The following is a 14309-nucleotide window of genomic DNA, read 5'->3' as shown; positions in this document are numbered from 1 at the left end:
ACTCACTTACCCCCAACACACTTTCTTACTCACTCTCTCCTTTCATTCCTGTTCAAAAACAAAGAATCGAGGCCAAATGTGACAGCTGGCTCCCTGGAAAAGTTTCTCTGCAGCGTGACCGGGTGGCAGTTACACTGCAGGGCGTGTGGTGGTGGGAGGGCTCCTCACTGCAGAGCCAAGGACTGGGGGCCGGCGGGGGGTGGGGTGGGGAACAGTGGGGGTCACGAGCCCCCCCCCCATTAGGGCCTGGCCTGGGGCCACATCTCTAAAGCCTCTTGGACAGACTGCACACACATGGTCACAGGCGCTGCGTCAAGTCGGCCATTTTCGGGGGTGGGGTAGTGCTTAGGGTTAGGGCTAGGTTCCTGAGCAATCAGTACACAGAACTTTCAGGGCGACTGAAGCTTCTCATCTTCTACCCACGGCGTAGCCAGGAGGCAGATGTGACCTCAGAGCCCACAGGTCTTCCCGGTGCCCACCCTGGAGCCGAGCCCTGACCAGGGTCCCAGAGGGAGGAGGGAAAAGCCTTAGAAGGCGCGGGGGAGGGGTTAGAGCCACGTTAGTAACTTTCTCTGCAGAGCTGCCCCCACGCCTCCCCCACAGACCCTGGTCCCCAAAAGGCTGGGTTTGGGCCCAGGAAGCTGCATTCGGATTCAGAGGTGCCCACCGCGCTTTGGAAATACAGGCCTGGAGGGTAGAGCTCGGACCCAACAGGTACTAAGAGTGCCCTCTGCTGTGGGGTCTCACCCCGTGGGTATCAGCTTCCCCATGTCCACGTGGCCAGCAGCCTCGCTCCCTGGGACCAACCCCAAGCAATCCTGGGGAAGGAAGGGCTGCAGGGGCAGGCGAGGGTGGGGGGAGATAGTTTGCCAGGGTGCCCTGGCCCCTCCAGGCCCTTACTCTCACTCAGCTGCTCCCACCTCGGGCCCCCAGGCAGAACTCTGGGGACCTGCTCCCGAGGCCCAGGCCAGAAATGAAGGGAACTGGGGACAGAAGCTCCCCTCCTCATCCCCTGGGCCGTGCTGATGGGCTGACCTCCCAGAAAGCCGGGCGGTGGCCGCTACTGTCCTGGCCGCCCTGCCCGGCCCCGACGGAGCGTTGACGAGAGTGAAGATGCTGTGTTTCCAACTGCTTCTCCACCTGCCTCTCCTTCTCTCTGATGCCCTGAGGGCACACCACCACCCCCCACCCGTCCGCCCGCCCCCCCCCCCCCCCCGCCATGGTGTCCAGCAAGCACGGGCAGGGCCTGGGCTGTCCAAAGTAATGGCAATCAAGAGCTGAGCCAATCCCTGGGAGTAAGACCTGTGCCCTAGTGAGGTTAGTTAGAGGAAGCCCCCAGGGAGAGACGCCCGCACTCACGGGATCCCTCCTCCGCCCATCTCAGCGCCTTGCTCAGCCCAATCAGGGGAACCACTCCAAGCCCCAGAAAGATCAATAGCCCGGGCGAGCCTGCAGAAGCCATGCTGTACATAAGGACAGCCTCTCTGGGACCCGCAGGGACCTGTTCCAGGGCGAGGGAGGGACGACGGTCTCCCCCTCTTCCAGTGCCGACCAGGAGACTACAACCAGGGGTCTTAATTCAGCCCCTCCCAACCAAGAAGGCACACCGCCCCTCTGCTCCGCCCCCAGCCCAGCCAGCACATCTCTGGCCGGTTCTTCAGCAACACTCAAGCTGGTCTTGTGCGGAGGAACGGGATGGGGAGGAGAAAGAGGAGAGAGGATGAGACAGGCTGGGCTGGGCCGGGCTGGGCTGGGCTGGGGTGGTGGCAGCAGCCACAGCAGGTTCCCTGCAGCTGTGATCGGGCGAGAAACGGGACTTCCAATCTGCTCCCACTCACCCCGGACAAACAGCATCTTACTCCAAAGTCCAGGGCAGCTGAAGGGCTGGAGGAAGAAGGGGAGTACCAGAGTCCCTCCTTTCTAACTGGAGTTTTCTTTTCTTTCATTTCATCATCTCATGGCACCTTTTGAAAGAAAGAGGCCAGAGGAGGGTGCCAGCCTAGGCTGCTCCACACTCCAGCCCAAGCTTCGGGGCAGGGATCCAGCTTCATGCCTCAGCCCTGGTCCCCAGCCCTGAGTGGCCAGCGCCCAGCAGAGAGCTCCATCCCCCAGGGTTCAAATTCAGACTATTAACAACTGGGGGGACCTTAGGCAAGTGGCTGGAGCTCCCTGTGCCTTGATTTCCTAATCTGGAAAATGGGGTAATGAGAGCGCCTGGAAGCTAGCCTTATCCTGCTGGAGTTGTTAGGCTGGTGGTTATTATCAACCACTCGGCCTCCTTCTCCAGCTGAGATAAGGATTTCCCTCATTGTTGCCACAGGGATCTGGACCTGGATGGACCTGGAAAGTCTTCCAGTTTCAAAGTTCCATCCGGAAAGTGCTTGTGCCAGCTGGCCCGCGCAGGGGCCAGGGAAGGGGAAAGCCAAGGGAGGAGCGAAGCATGCAGAAGGAAGGAACAGCCAACAGCGAGGGCCCCCGCCAAGGCCGCACCAACCACGCAACAGGAAGGCGGCTCAGAACACTCCCCTAGCCCCCCCAAGCCTCGTCTGGATACTGAGGCGGAACGGTCCCGGACCTTCTGGGTCCAAACAGAGCCACCCACCACTGGAGCCAGAAGTCTCACTGGCTTGAAGGCCCAGGTGGGGCTGCCCAGGCATCACGGGGGCAGGTACCAAGGCCGGGGGACCCACGCCACCCACGGAGAGCACAGCGCAACTACCTGCCCCGAACAAGCACGTATAATAAGCAAGGGCTTGGGGCGGGGGGGTGTGGGGAGGCAAACTTGCTGCTAAATTAAATATCAAGAAATTCAGCTTCCAACTCACTGACCTAGGCTCTCTCGCCTGAACAGAAAGCCCATTGACAGAGTCACTAAATAAACCACCCCCCTCCCGAAAAGCTGGGATTGGGATTCAAGGTCCGCCCCCGTTCCTGCATCAGCTGGTCTATACAGCTGCCCTACAGCCTCTGCCCAGCCGCCTGTCACCCACCTGAGAGACACAGGAGTGGCCAGGCCCCCCGGCTGCCACAGGAAGAAGCGGGGCTGCGCCTCCCCGCTTGGCCTCTTCCATCCCAGCCTCCCCAGCCCCGCCCCCCACCGGAAAACCACAGCCCCCCCGCCACGTCCTGGGGCTCCCAGGCCGAACTCACCTGGTGGGGGCTGGGGACAGAGGTGCCTGAAACCCAGGCGGGCAGTGGAGGCCGACACTGCAGGGCCTTGTTTCAGGAGGTGCCCCAACCCTCTGTAACCTGAGCCCTGGACGCCTCACCAAGCCAGCTCTTCCCGTCAGGCACCAGATAGGCATTAGTCAGCAGGTAAACAGGCAGGGAGCCACAGACCTCAGGAAGGCCTGCCTCAGACCCGCAAGAAGGAGAGAGGGCATCATCCCAGGGGTGAAAATAGAGCCCCCCCTCCTGGGCTGGGCCACTGGACTGTGCAAGGAAGTGGACCCGACTGCCAGGGGAACGGGCAGGGATCACATCATGACTCAGGCATGCCCTGGGGTCACCAGTGACAATGGTGACCATGGGTGTTACCTACCCCCCAGCTGGGCTCCCCATCCCCGTGCCGAGGAGGGAGTGGACACAGCAAGTTCTGCCAGAGCAGGAGGCGGCGTCTGCAAGGGTGACCCGCCCCGGGGAGGGACAGAGCCCCTCTGTTCCCACAGCAGCCTCCTCGCACCCCTCGGGGGTCCCCCAAGATCTCCTGTTTCTGCCCCGTCAGAGGTAAGGCAAGGCGTGAAGTCTGGGTGACGACAGATGAGAGGAAGTGGGCCTGGAGACAGTGACTTAGGAGAACGGGCTTCCAGGCTGGCCTTCGCGGCCCAGGGACCGGGCGACTGGGGGGCTCAGAAGAAGGGAGGGGCGGGCCGCTCCCTGCGACGTGCCAGCCAGCCCTCCCCACCTCCAAGCTGTGGCCGCCACGGTTAAAGTTCCAGCTCCTCCCGGGCCACAAGGGCCTCATCTCAGACCAGACACGCCCCCCGCAGCCGGTCCCACGGCCCTGCACGGGAAACAGGACGCACGGGTCTCAGACGATGGTCAGGGCTGTGCTCCCGCCAGGGCCCGGCCGAGCTGAGGCCGCCTGGAACCGAATATGCTGTTCGGCCAGCTCAGGGAGCCCCCAGAAGAAGGGCGCTTTGGGCAGAGCATCTGGAGACCTCACTGGGATAGACAGGAAAGGAGGCCCTGCTGCATCCTCGGGGCTTTGGAGGCCAGCCGGGCAGTAGAAGCCGGGTCAGCAGGTCCGAGTGGGCAGGGCTGCCTTCCCACCGTCAGCAGAAGGCCCAGCCCAGGCCCGAGCTCTGGGCCCCCTTTATCACTCCTCTTGCTCCCACTGGATCTCTGGGTGCGCAAGGGACCCTCCTCTCCCCGTCACACTCCATTTAGGGGGGCGATGCCTCGACACAGATGCCAGACGTCCAACAGCAAAATCACAGGCTGGAAGGGTGGTTGTACTGCTCCCCCCATCCCCACCCCACCGAGCTTTCTAGAGGAGAAACAACCAGCAACTTCCTGCCCCCAGGCACTCCCCACCCTGCCCCACCCTCCCCACTGCCATCCCTGGCAGGTGCTGCACTCTGCAAGTTCAAAGTCCTCAGCCCCTCAAACCTCAACCCTCTTGGGGCCCAGACCAGGGGGTGCCAATTTTAAAGGGACCGCCAGAAAACTCAGGAATCAAGATACATAATATTTCAATGCAATAGTTTTTGAAAATCAAACTTTTGCAAAAAATCCTTAATGAGCACAATCCAACAGGGCGGGATTCGGGCGAGGAGAGCGCAGCAGGGTTGTGCACGTGCCTGGCCCATCGTTCTTGAAAATGTGGATATTTGTTCATGAAGGATTTTGTGGGGCACAATTTTGATTTTTAAAAGCGTTGCATAAAAATACTATTTCTCTTGATTCCTGAGTATTCTGGCGCTCCCCGCCCCCCGCTAAATTTTGTGCCCCAGAGGAGTGCCCCACTTGCCCTAATCTCGGGCGTGTTCTTCTTGTTTTCACCCACCAACCTCCAGGGGTCCACACCCAAGCTTGACCTTGAACCCAGGACCACCTTGGTTAGGGTCACAACCTCCTGGTGCCAGCGATAATTCCTGAGCCGCCTCGCCTGCTTCACTTTCCTCTTTGGCCCTCACCACGGCTAATGGGCTTTATGTTTTACTGTTTGCTTTGTTTACCCTCTGCCTCTTCCCATCAGCACATAAGCCCCAGGAGGACAGGATTTTTCTCTGTATGTTCAGCACCGATGAATTCCTCAGCGCTGCGAACAGTGCCTGGTACATGTCAACGCTCAACCCTTCCTGAATAAACAAACACTCCCGGCACAATAATCTCTAGGAAATCTGATCAGGCCCTAGTGAAACACCTCTGGTGGATCGGCCCCATAACACAGCATCCAGCCCACCTCCTAGGCCAGCGTGTCCCAAACTGTGGGTCCTGACGCTTTAATGGGTCCTGAAGGCTAGTTAGTGGGTCATAACCAGCATTATTTTTTTACATTTAAAAAGAATACATTCGTACTAGGCAAAAGGTAGAAACAACCCAAATGTCCCTCAGCTGATGAACGGATAAACATGATGTGCTCAGTGCATAAATGGAATATTACTCAGCTAGAAGAAGGGATGCAGCCCTGACCCAGGCTACAACACGCAGGAACCTTGCAACACGATGCAAAGGGAAGGAAGCCAGTCACAAAAGACCACACACTGTATGATCCCATTTCTAAGAAAGGTTCACAACAGGCAAATCTACGGTCATTGTTTAGGGCTGGGAGAAACGGGGGTGGGGGACAGGAGGTGACAGCTAATGGGGACAGAGATTCTTTTTGAGGTGATGAAAACGGTCTAAAATTGGATGTGGCGACAGTTTCACAACCCTATAAATAACTGAAAACCATTGGATTGTACACTTTAAATGGAAGAACTGAATGGTATTATGTGAATTGTATCTCAATAGAGCTGTTTTTAGAAAATAAGAAAAGCTCCCCCATCCAAAGAAGTACACACAGCAAGTATGAAGGTGTAGCAGGCACACAATAAAGGTAAGAAGTACTCCATGGAAATATTGTTTCATTTGTATACACACCGCACACACACATCTACACATACGTGTGTCCTGGTTTGTGGTGTAAAACGTACTTCTTACTGGAGGCTGCAGCCCAAAATAAGTTTGAAAGCCACCCTCCGGGCAACATCAAACTCAGGATTCCAGAAAGCCAATGGCCCTTCACCTGCCTGGACCACTCTGCCCCCTTCAAGACCAAGGGCCCTACCCCCCGCCCCCCACCTCCAAGAGGTCTCTGCTGGCAGGGTTTGGGGGGCTCCCTCCTTGGGGTGCCAAGGCCCTCTGGACTCGTCCCTCTCAGAATACTTGTCACACTGCACTGCACGCATGTTTTGGAGGGAGCGTCCCCAGAACATGGGCTGTGTCCTGGCCACTGACGCGTATTCTCCTCTGAGGACAGTGCCAGGCCCAGGGCAGCAGCCCAGGTGCACAGACTGATGGTGGCAATCATGGGGGGCTGGCCCCTCACCACCCCCTCTACACACCACTACCTCTGAATGATCTGAGGGATTTTAAATAGCTTACAGAATGATTTTCTAGGAAAGAAACGTATAAAATAGGAGGAAACAAACCCCAAACTCAAACAAACCTATGGAAAAAACTTTTTAAAGGATGAGGCGTCCACAAAAGTATCCGGCTCAGATGGTTTCACTAGTGAATTCTTCAAACGTTTTAACACAGAGATGATCGTGTAGCCGCTTAAAATGTTCCAGAACACAGAGGGGGGTAAAGAAACGCATCCAAATTATTTTTGCTAAGCCAGCACGACACTGACACCAAAATTGATAAAAATAGCAGGCGCACACATGCCCGACACGCTGTAGACCAAGCTCACGCGTGTATATCCATGCAAGAATTGTGCGTCTCTACCTCGCTGTTTAAACCCAAATAAATTCCAATGGATTAATGATTTCAGTACATAAAAATGAAACCATAAAAGTACCAGAAGAAAACCTGAGTGAATTTTTTTTCTATGATTTTGGAATGCAGCAGGCCTCTAAGCAGGACATAAACCTCCACAAGAGAAAAGAAAAAGAATAAACTTGACAACCTAAGGGTTAAACATCTCTGTTTAGAAGAACACACTAGACACAAAATGAAAAGTTAACAACTGGGAAAAAGCACTTGTAACAGCTACAACAAAGGTGCACCAAGGACTCTTAAACAAACAAAAAAATCAACAAGAAAATGATTAACGACCCAACTGGGAAAAAAAGGAACCTAGGAAAGGAATGAGCAGGGAACCTAGGGCCTTTGGCCTGTAAACAGAGGAAAAGATCCCCACCCACCCACCCCAACTTAGTAAGAGATGCACAAAATAAAACACCCATCAGATAGCTTTCTACCTCTCCGCCCAAGGCAAGGCACACAGCACCTCTCTCTGTCACGACCAGAAACTGATGTATTTGCTTTAGAAGCCAATTTGGCAACATGGACCAAAATCTTAAATGCACACATCCTTTGGTGCAGAAATTCCACTCCTAAAGGTTTATCCAACATGTGCACATATATAAGCGTGAGGATGTTCCTGGAAGCCTCATTTATCACAGAGGAAGCCAGGCAAGAATGGCAGGACCGGGCTTCCCCGGTGGCGCAGTGGTTGAGAATCTGCCTGCCAATGCAGGGGACATAGGTTCGAGCCCTGGTCCGGGAAGATCCCACATGCCGCGGAGCAACTAGGCCCGTGAGCCACAACTACTGAGCCTGCGCGTCTGGAGCCTGTGCTCCGCAACAAGAGAGGCCGCGACGGTGAGAGGCCCGCGCACCGCGATGAAGAGTGGCCCCGCTCGCCCAACTAGAGAAAGCCCTCGCACAGAAACGAAGACCCAACACAGCCATAAATAAATAAATAAAAACTAAAAAAAAAAAAAAAGTATATCCCTAAAAAAGATGTTTGCTTTAAAAAAAAAAAAAAGAATGGCAGGACCATGTCAGGGCCGAGGACGCAGCTGTTAGGAGGAATGTGCCCAATCTACATCCACGGTGTCATTAAATGGGGAAAACACACACACGCAAAATCCAGAAGGACACACAGCGCGCCCCACCATCCACATGGGCTATCCCGGGGAAAGGGTGGGAGATCAGGAGAGACAGATTTCCTTTTCACATTTCATGTGACCTTGACTTTTTCCCTTCTACCAATGGTCACGCACTGCTTTTGAGAATTAGAAGAGAAAAAGGCAACGGGGCAGACGGGGCCGAGGGAGCCAGGGATACAGACCAGAGCATGGGCTACAAGCTCGGGGAGGGAGAGGCGCCGTGCAATGGCCAAGCTGCGCCCGTTCGTTAAATGAGGCTGCATTTGGTTTTCATTTATGAGCTTGTTTAACAAAACCTCCCGGGTGCTGGGCCTGCACTGGCGGTCCTCACACGTTAGCACTTTCGTTCTAACAACGCTGTGCAGGAGGAATGAGGCCCATTGCGATGATGAGAAAAAGGACTCAGAGAGCATAGGTCATCAGGCCAGGGCAGTCTGAGGGCCATTTCCCCCACGAACAAGTGGGCAAGGCCTCCCGAGTGGCTTCCTGCTGGAACATTCTGTGCTTCTAAGTTGTACCCTCTGTGTGTTATATTTTAGGAGGGAGATGGAAGAGGTGACCTTCAAGGCCACTTCCACTTCCCAATTCCTTGCTGGGACCAGCGCTGGTCTCTCTGATCTGCATTGGACAGACCAGGGATTTCCAAACCAAGTTCCCTAGAGCCCTGGGGTTCCACAGCGGTGTGCCCAGTGACAGCATGGGAAAGGGGACGGGAGGCCTCCCTGCTCAGAGAACTGGACGCTCAGTTCTGGACACGAGCTGCCTTTGCTCATTAACTACAACCGGTAACTCCGGGAGCCCCTGGGATTCCAGGGGGGCGTCTGTAACACCCACAGAAAGGCCCAGGTCAGGGAAAGCCAAAGTGGACAAAACATGGAAAGGAAGTCATGCCTGGACCCGAGAAGGGTCCCCTCCTCACCACCCACAGCTCTCAGACATGCGGCCCCAGGTCCACATTTAGCTACGTCAGGCCAGTGGGAACCACGTGGCGTCATCCTTCAGGCTGCCTGCTGGAACCCAGGGTCTGGGCAGGGCCGCCCACACTTCGGGGCGCCAGGCGGGGGTCCGAGCCACTCCTCCGGTGTTGAATGTGCCCTCTGTCCACAGAGCGTGGCTGTCCGCGCAGGCGTGTCCCCCGGACAGCAGCCCCATTGTGCCGACCCTGGCTCCCAGCAGCTGTCCTGGGCAGAGAGGCTGCGGCTGCAGACACAGCCCCTCTCCTGGCAGCTGCTCGGCTTCCCAGGTCAGGCACCCAGGAGGCCTCACCCAGCACCACGTGTCTGGGGCCCGGGCTCCATCCCTGGTCAGGGCTGCAGCCCCCAAGCTGCAGGGAGGCAGCGCCAGCCTCCCTGCCCGGCCCGCTCCCGCAGCTGTGCCCAGCTCTATGTAAGGCATTCCGCAGCTGCTCGGCTGCATTCCCTGGATGGGCCCGCATTCCTCCCTCCTCACCACTGGGCTGGGCTTGGCAGACAGCTGGAGGGCCAGCGGGGGAGGTGGGTGCTTTCTCCCGGGCCCTCCCTGCCCCCTACTCTGCCCCACCTTGAAGGAGACACACCTGGGCCTGGCCACCCCTCCGCCACATCCTCCTGTCCCCCCATGCATGGGGACTTCCTGCTTCAGACCGAGGTGTGCACAGGCCTCAGGGTCAACTCAGAGGAGAGCGTCTGTTCTTAAAAGGCAGAAAGAGAGAGGGACCCAATCCCCAAAGGTGAGAGGGTCCCTGGATGCCCTCTGGGGCCACGACAGGAACGGGGAGGAGCCCAGAGCAGAGGGGTCTGTCGGGCAAGACAGCCAGGCGGGAACATTCCTGCAGGAATATGTTATTTGTTACCTGAAAAAGGTACAGCCTTTTTCCCACCAGAATAGAAACACACAGCCCCACACAGAAGAAAACTCTCCAGGCTAAGGGCCCAAGGCACAGAGAGATTCAAGTTCACTGCTCTGCTTTGCCAGACACAAACGAGACCCTCAACATTTATGAAGCTCCTGCCCTATGCCAGGTGCTGGGATGAAGGGTAGACAAGGTGCAGACCCCGGCAGTGGGGAGTCCACAGTCCAGGGACAGGCCCAGAGTGGACCCTGGTTAGTGAGGCGTCCTGCGAACACGGGGGGTGTCTAGGGAGCCTTTGCAGAGCTGGCCCTTCCTCCCTAAGCAGATGGCAGTCCCCTTCTCCCCGCCTTCACGTTCTCTGATCCCCACACACACTTCTGGGGCACGTCACGGTCCCCCCACTTCACTGGCTGACGCCTTCCCACCCTTCAGAGTCAGCTCAGATCTCACGTTCCCCAAAGCCTTCTCTGCCCAGCCCCCTCCGTCCCCATGTCCCTGTGCTTGTGGCCTCCCACGATTCCCCGTGGAAGTGAGATCTTCCCCGTTCTGCCCCAGCCCCTAACACAGGCCTGGTGCAGCAGGCACCCAGGTACACCCGGAAGGCGGCAGGCTCACCTTGTTTGCCAAAAAGCCACGCTCACCACCAGAGGCGTAGGGGGCCTGACGTCCACCTTCCTCAAGGCTCTACCCACGACCAAGGATATTTCTAGATGTTTTTAGTCGTAGGAAACCGGAGGAAGACACTCGCTGCGTCTGCCCCACCCCCAATGTCACGCCCACATCACCAGGGACTCCTGGCACCACCGTGGACTGGATACCTGTCTTGGTTATTGGGGGCCGGGTAGGTGCAGCTGTACCTGGAGAGCTCAGACCCCCTACCACTACTGTTGCCTCGGGCCAGCAAGCCCGACACCTCCCTCGTTTGACAGATCAAGAAACTGAGGCTGGGGAGTGGGGGGCAGGTTGGGGGGGGACGCGAAGTGATGGCTCAGAACCCAAGAACTCAGCTGGGCGCCAGTCCGGGGACACCCCACTCACCACGCTGCCTCCCCCATGGCCTCCAATGAGCATCCAGAGACGGCAAAGAACCAGACCCACGAGTGAGCGGCCAGCGCCCGCCTTATAAGGCAGCCTTGGGGAAACTTGGCCGGTGGAACCTGGGGGGTGGCTCCCGGGGGAGGGAGAGCGGGGAGCCTGCCACACAGACACGGCTCCGGGCCCTGCAGCCCAGCCCCACCCAGAGCCACCCAGGTGGGGGCCGGGGGACCTGGGAGGGGAGGCAAGGCCGTTCCCACCCGGAGCCTGAGAGAGGAGCCGGGATGGAGGGTGCCAGGCCCAGGGACAGGGGCCAGCAGCCTCGGAAACCAAGAACCCGGCACGCCAGAGGGAGCGGATCAGACCTGTGGGTTCCTGGTTGACCAAAAAAGTATCTGCTTGATCCTTGGAGAGTCCCATGGGGTCCCTGCAGCCCCTGCATCTGCCTACAAGAGCCACCACAAAGCCATCCCCATGTCACTCCTCCAACATTGTTTTATTGAGCACCTGTTATGTCCAAGTCACTCGGTATCTCATGAGAGTCTTTCAAAAAAAAAAAAAAAAGACAACAGCCCCAGCCTCAAGTAACCTAGAATCCAGTTAAGGGCATGGAGGGAATTCTGAAGAAGACACAGCAAACGTTAAGAGTGGGTATCGCTGGCTTACAGGTGAATTATAGTTTCTTTCTAATGTCTATAGTTTCCAAATTTTAAAGAAACAGTACTGTGAAAAACTGTTTTTGCATTAAAAAAAGACATCTAGCAGAGGAAAGAGGGTTCATACACAAATAATTTACATTCCAAGACAAACACATGATACTATACATGAGAAAGATGCAAAAAGGCACGGGAATCAGACGAAGTGAGGCTATTTCCAGTTAGTGGGAGAGGTGCCGTTTGAGCAGGACTTTGAAGGATGCGTAGGAGTTTGAAAAGCAGTGATGTGAAGAGGAGCAGGGCTGGGGATCAGGAGATCAGTGCAGAACCGTTGTGAGGAAAGGTGGCCAGTGGGAGGCCATGAAAGGACCAGAGCAGGAGGAGCTGGGGAGCAGGGAGGTATGAGCTGGACAAGAGGGTGAATCCATTGTGGGGGGCGGGGGCCCGGGCGAGTGAGCAGTGAAGGCTCAGAGTGGGCACGTATTTCATCAGTGCTGTGCTTTAGGGAGGTCAATCTAGGAACAACTTAGCTGAGGTCCCAGGAGACCCTGTCCTGCGCCCACAGTCACAGTCTGGAAGGCTTCCTGGAGGTAGAGGCAAAGGGCTGAGTCTGATCAGAGGGCACAGAGCTCCCTACCTCCCTGATCCTTTGCCCCCGCAGCGCCAGCTGGCCCTCATGGGTAAGGGATAGTGAGCCCATGGAGGGCAGTCAGAGCAGGCCCTGCAGGCTGGGGGGCTCCTGGGAGCTCCCAACCCAGCCCCGCCATGGAAACGCGGAAGGGGATGGGAGTGCCAGGTCTGCAGGAAAGATGGACAGGAAATGAGGCCGAGGGACAACCGGATCTGTGCCTGGAGGGGCTGGATAGGCCGAGACCAGAGGAGGGGGAGGGAGGGAGAAGCAGATGGAGCCTCAGAACAGGGGCTGGCGGGGAGCTAAGACCCGGGGCTCTGCAGAAGCCACTGCAATAGATGCAGGGAACACCCCTCCCTCGGGAAGACCCTACCCTCCACCTGGACTTGCCCGGGACCTCAGGACTGGACATCCAAGTGAGCAGGTGAAGGCCAAATTTCCCAGCCCACAGAGGGCCTTGCTTCCTCCCCGCCCAGCCCACTTCTCACCCCACGTTACTTCCAGGCTCACCCCACAGTGACTTCTGTTTTAAATGAGGAGAATCCTCCCAGAGTCATCCAAGCCCCCACCTCCTCCAAACCCGAGCATCCTTCCCCTTTGCAGTATCTGTCCAACGCCCCCGCCTGGTTCAAATGCACCTCAAGGTTCTCAACCTGTGAGTCCTGGTCTCAGACAGCCCCCTCCCCATCCAGCCAATAGGACATGGAGGGGCGGGCTCAGCACACTTGTGAGTTCACACGTGTGCACACCCATGACTGGCACATACGCCGACCCCCAGTTCGTGCTCCAGGGGCGGGAAGGCAGCCCCCACCCCACCCCAGCCCGTGGACCTCTCCACGAAGAGCTGGACTTCCATCTGCACAGAGAGGGGCTGCGGGTCCAGGGTGCTGGCGCCCAGCTCAGACACTGAAATGCTTTTCCCTGGAAAAACCGCACAGGCCCAGCACCAGGCTCCCCCAACACCTCTGGACTGCGGCCTCAGCTGGGAATGCTCTTCTCTGCCCGTCTTTCCCTGGTTCAATCCCACCCTCTCCAAAACTCAGCTGATGAGGCCCGGGCTCCCGGGGGCTCTCCCACAGCCCCGCCCACTTGGTTCCACGGCCGCTGTTCACGTCCCGCTCCCGAGGCAGAGCTGGCCTGACCGGTCCCCACGGACCGGCCTGACCAGCGGCTGCCGCTGGAGGAAGACGTTCTTAGACGTGCCCGCCCTGACGAGCCAGGCCGGTGCCACCCTGAGCAGACACCCCCTGCCTGTCCCCCAGAGCAGGACCACCTCCTCGGGCACGCAGTGCCAACTGTCATCAAGATCTGGACGGTGACGACCGTCTCCCCAGCCACATCCTGCTTGACTCAGCTGAGCGCCAACACCTCCCCCCTGTGACGGGGCTGTATCCGGCAGCAAAGGCCCTGGACCAGCAGATCGCAGGAAACAGCCTCCTGGCCGCTCCCCAAACACCAGCCATGCATCCTGACATCGGCACCAGCGCACCTGGGGGGTGGCGTGGCTCTGCAGGGTCACGTCTGGGGAGATGCAGATTCACGCACCAGGGCTGGAAGGGACCTCTTGGTTCCTGCTGCCCACAGTGTGGCCCAACGTCAGAGGAAATTCAGTCAGCCCCTTGGCCCACCCAACCTGCTCGGTCAAATGTGCATTTGGGCAGAATGCAGCTGCTCCACCAACGCCCCTACCCCACCCCATCACAAGCCCCCAGGTCCACTGACCACAGGAGAATTCTCATTCAAAAAGGAAAACCTGAAAGAACTCAAAGCAAGGACTCGAGATACTTGCACACCCATGTTCACAGCAGCTTTATTCACAAGAACCAAGCAGTAGGAGGACCCCAGGTACCCATCAACAATGGATGGATAAGCAAAGTGTGGTCTGCACATAATGGAATATTATTGAGCCTTAAAAAGGAAGGAGATTCTGACACCTGCTACAACATGGACGAACCTTGAAGATGTGCAAAGAGAAACAAACCAGACACAAAAGGACAAATATTTAGGATTCCACCTACATGAGGTACCCAGAGTAGTTAAATTTGTAGAGA

At 57.2% G+C, this 14309-nt stretch overlaps 1 protein-coding gene across 7 annotated transcripts in view; it reads right to left on the bottom strand.

The window, feature by feature from the left end:
• Positions 1–14309, bottom strand: part of SEPTIN9 (septin 9) — a 195273-nt gene that overhangs the window by 64069 nt on the left and 116895 nt on the right. The window contains exon 1 of one of the 7 annotated variants that reach the window (XM_082371191.1): positions 3151–3282. The exons of the other annotated variants lie outside the window; for them this stretch is intronic. The gene's annotated coding sequence lies outside the window, so the exon portion shown is untranslated. Of the gene's footprint in view, positions 1–3150; positions 3283–14309 lie in introns of those variants that run through there. 7 annotated transcript variants of the gene reach the window in all.

Source organism: Balaenoptera borealis (genome assembly GCF_965194805.1).
Source record: "Balaenoptera borealis genome assembly, chromosome: 20".
NCBI classification, from domain to species: Eukaryota; Metazoa; Chordata; class Mammalia; order Artiodactyla; family Balaenopteridae; genus Balaenoptera; species Balaenoptera borealis.
Note: the sequence above shows the minus strand (reverse complement) of the source record. Positions and strands in the feature narration are given on the sequence as shown.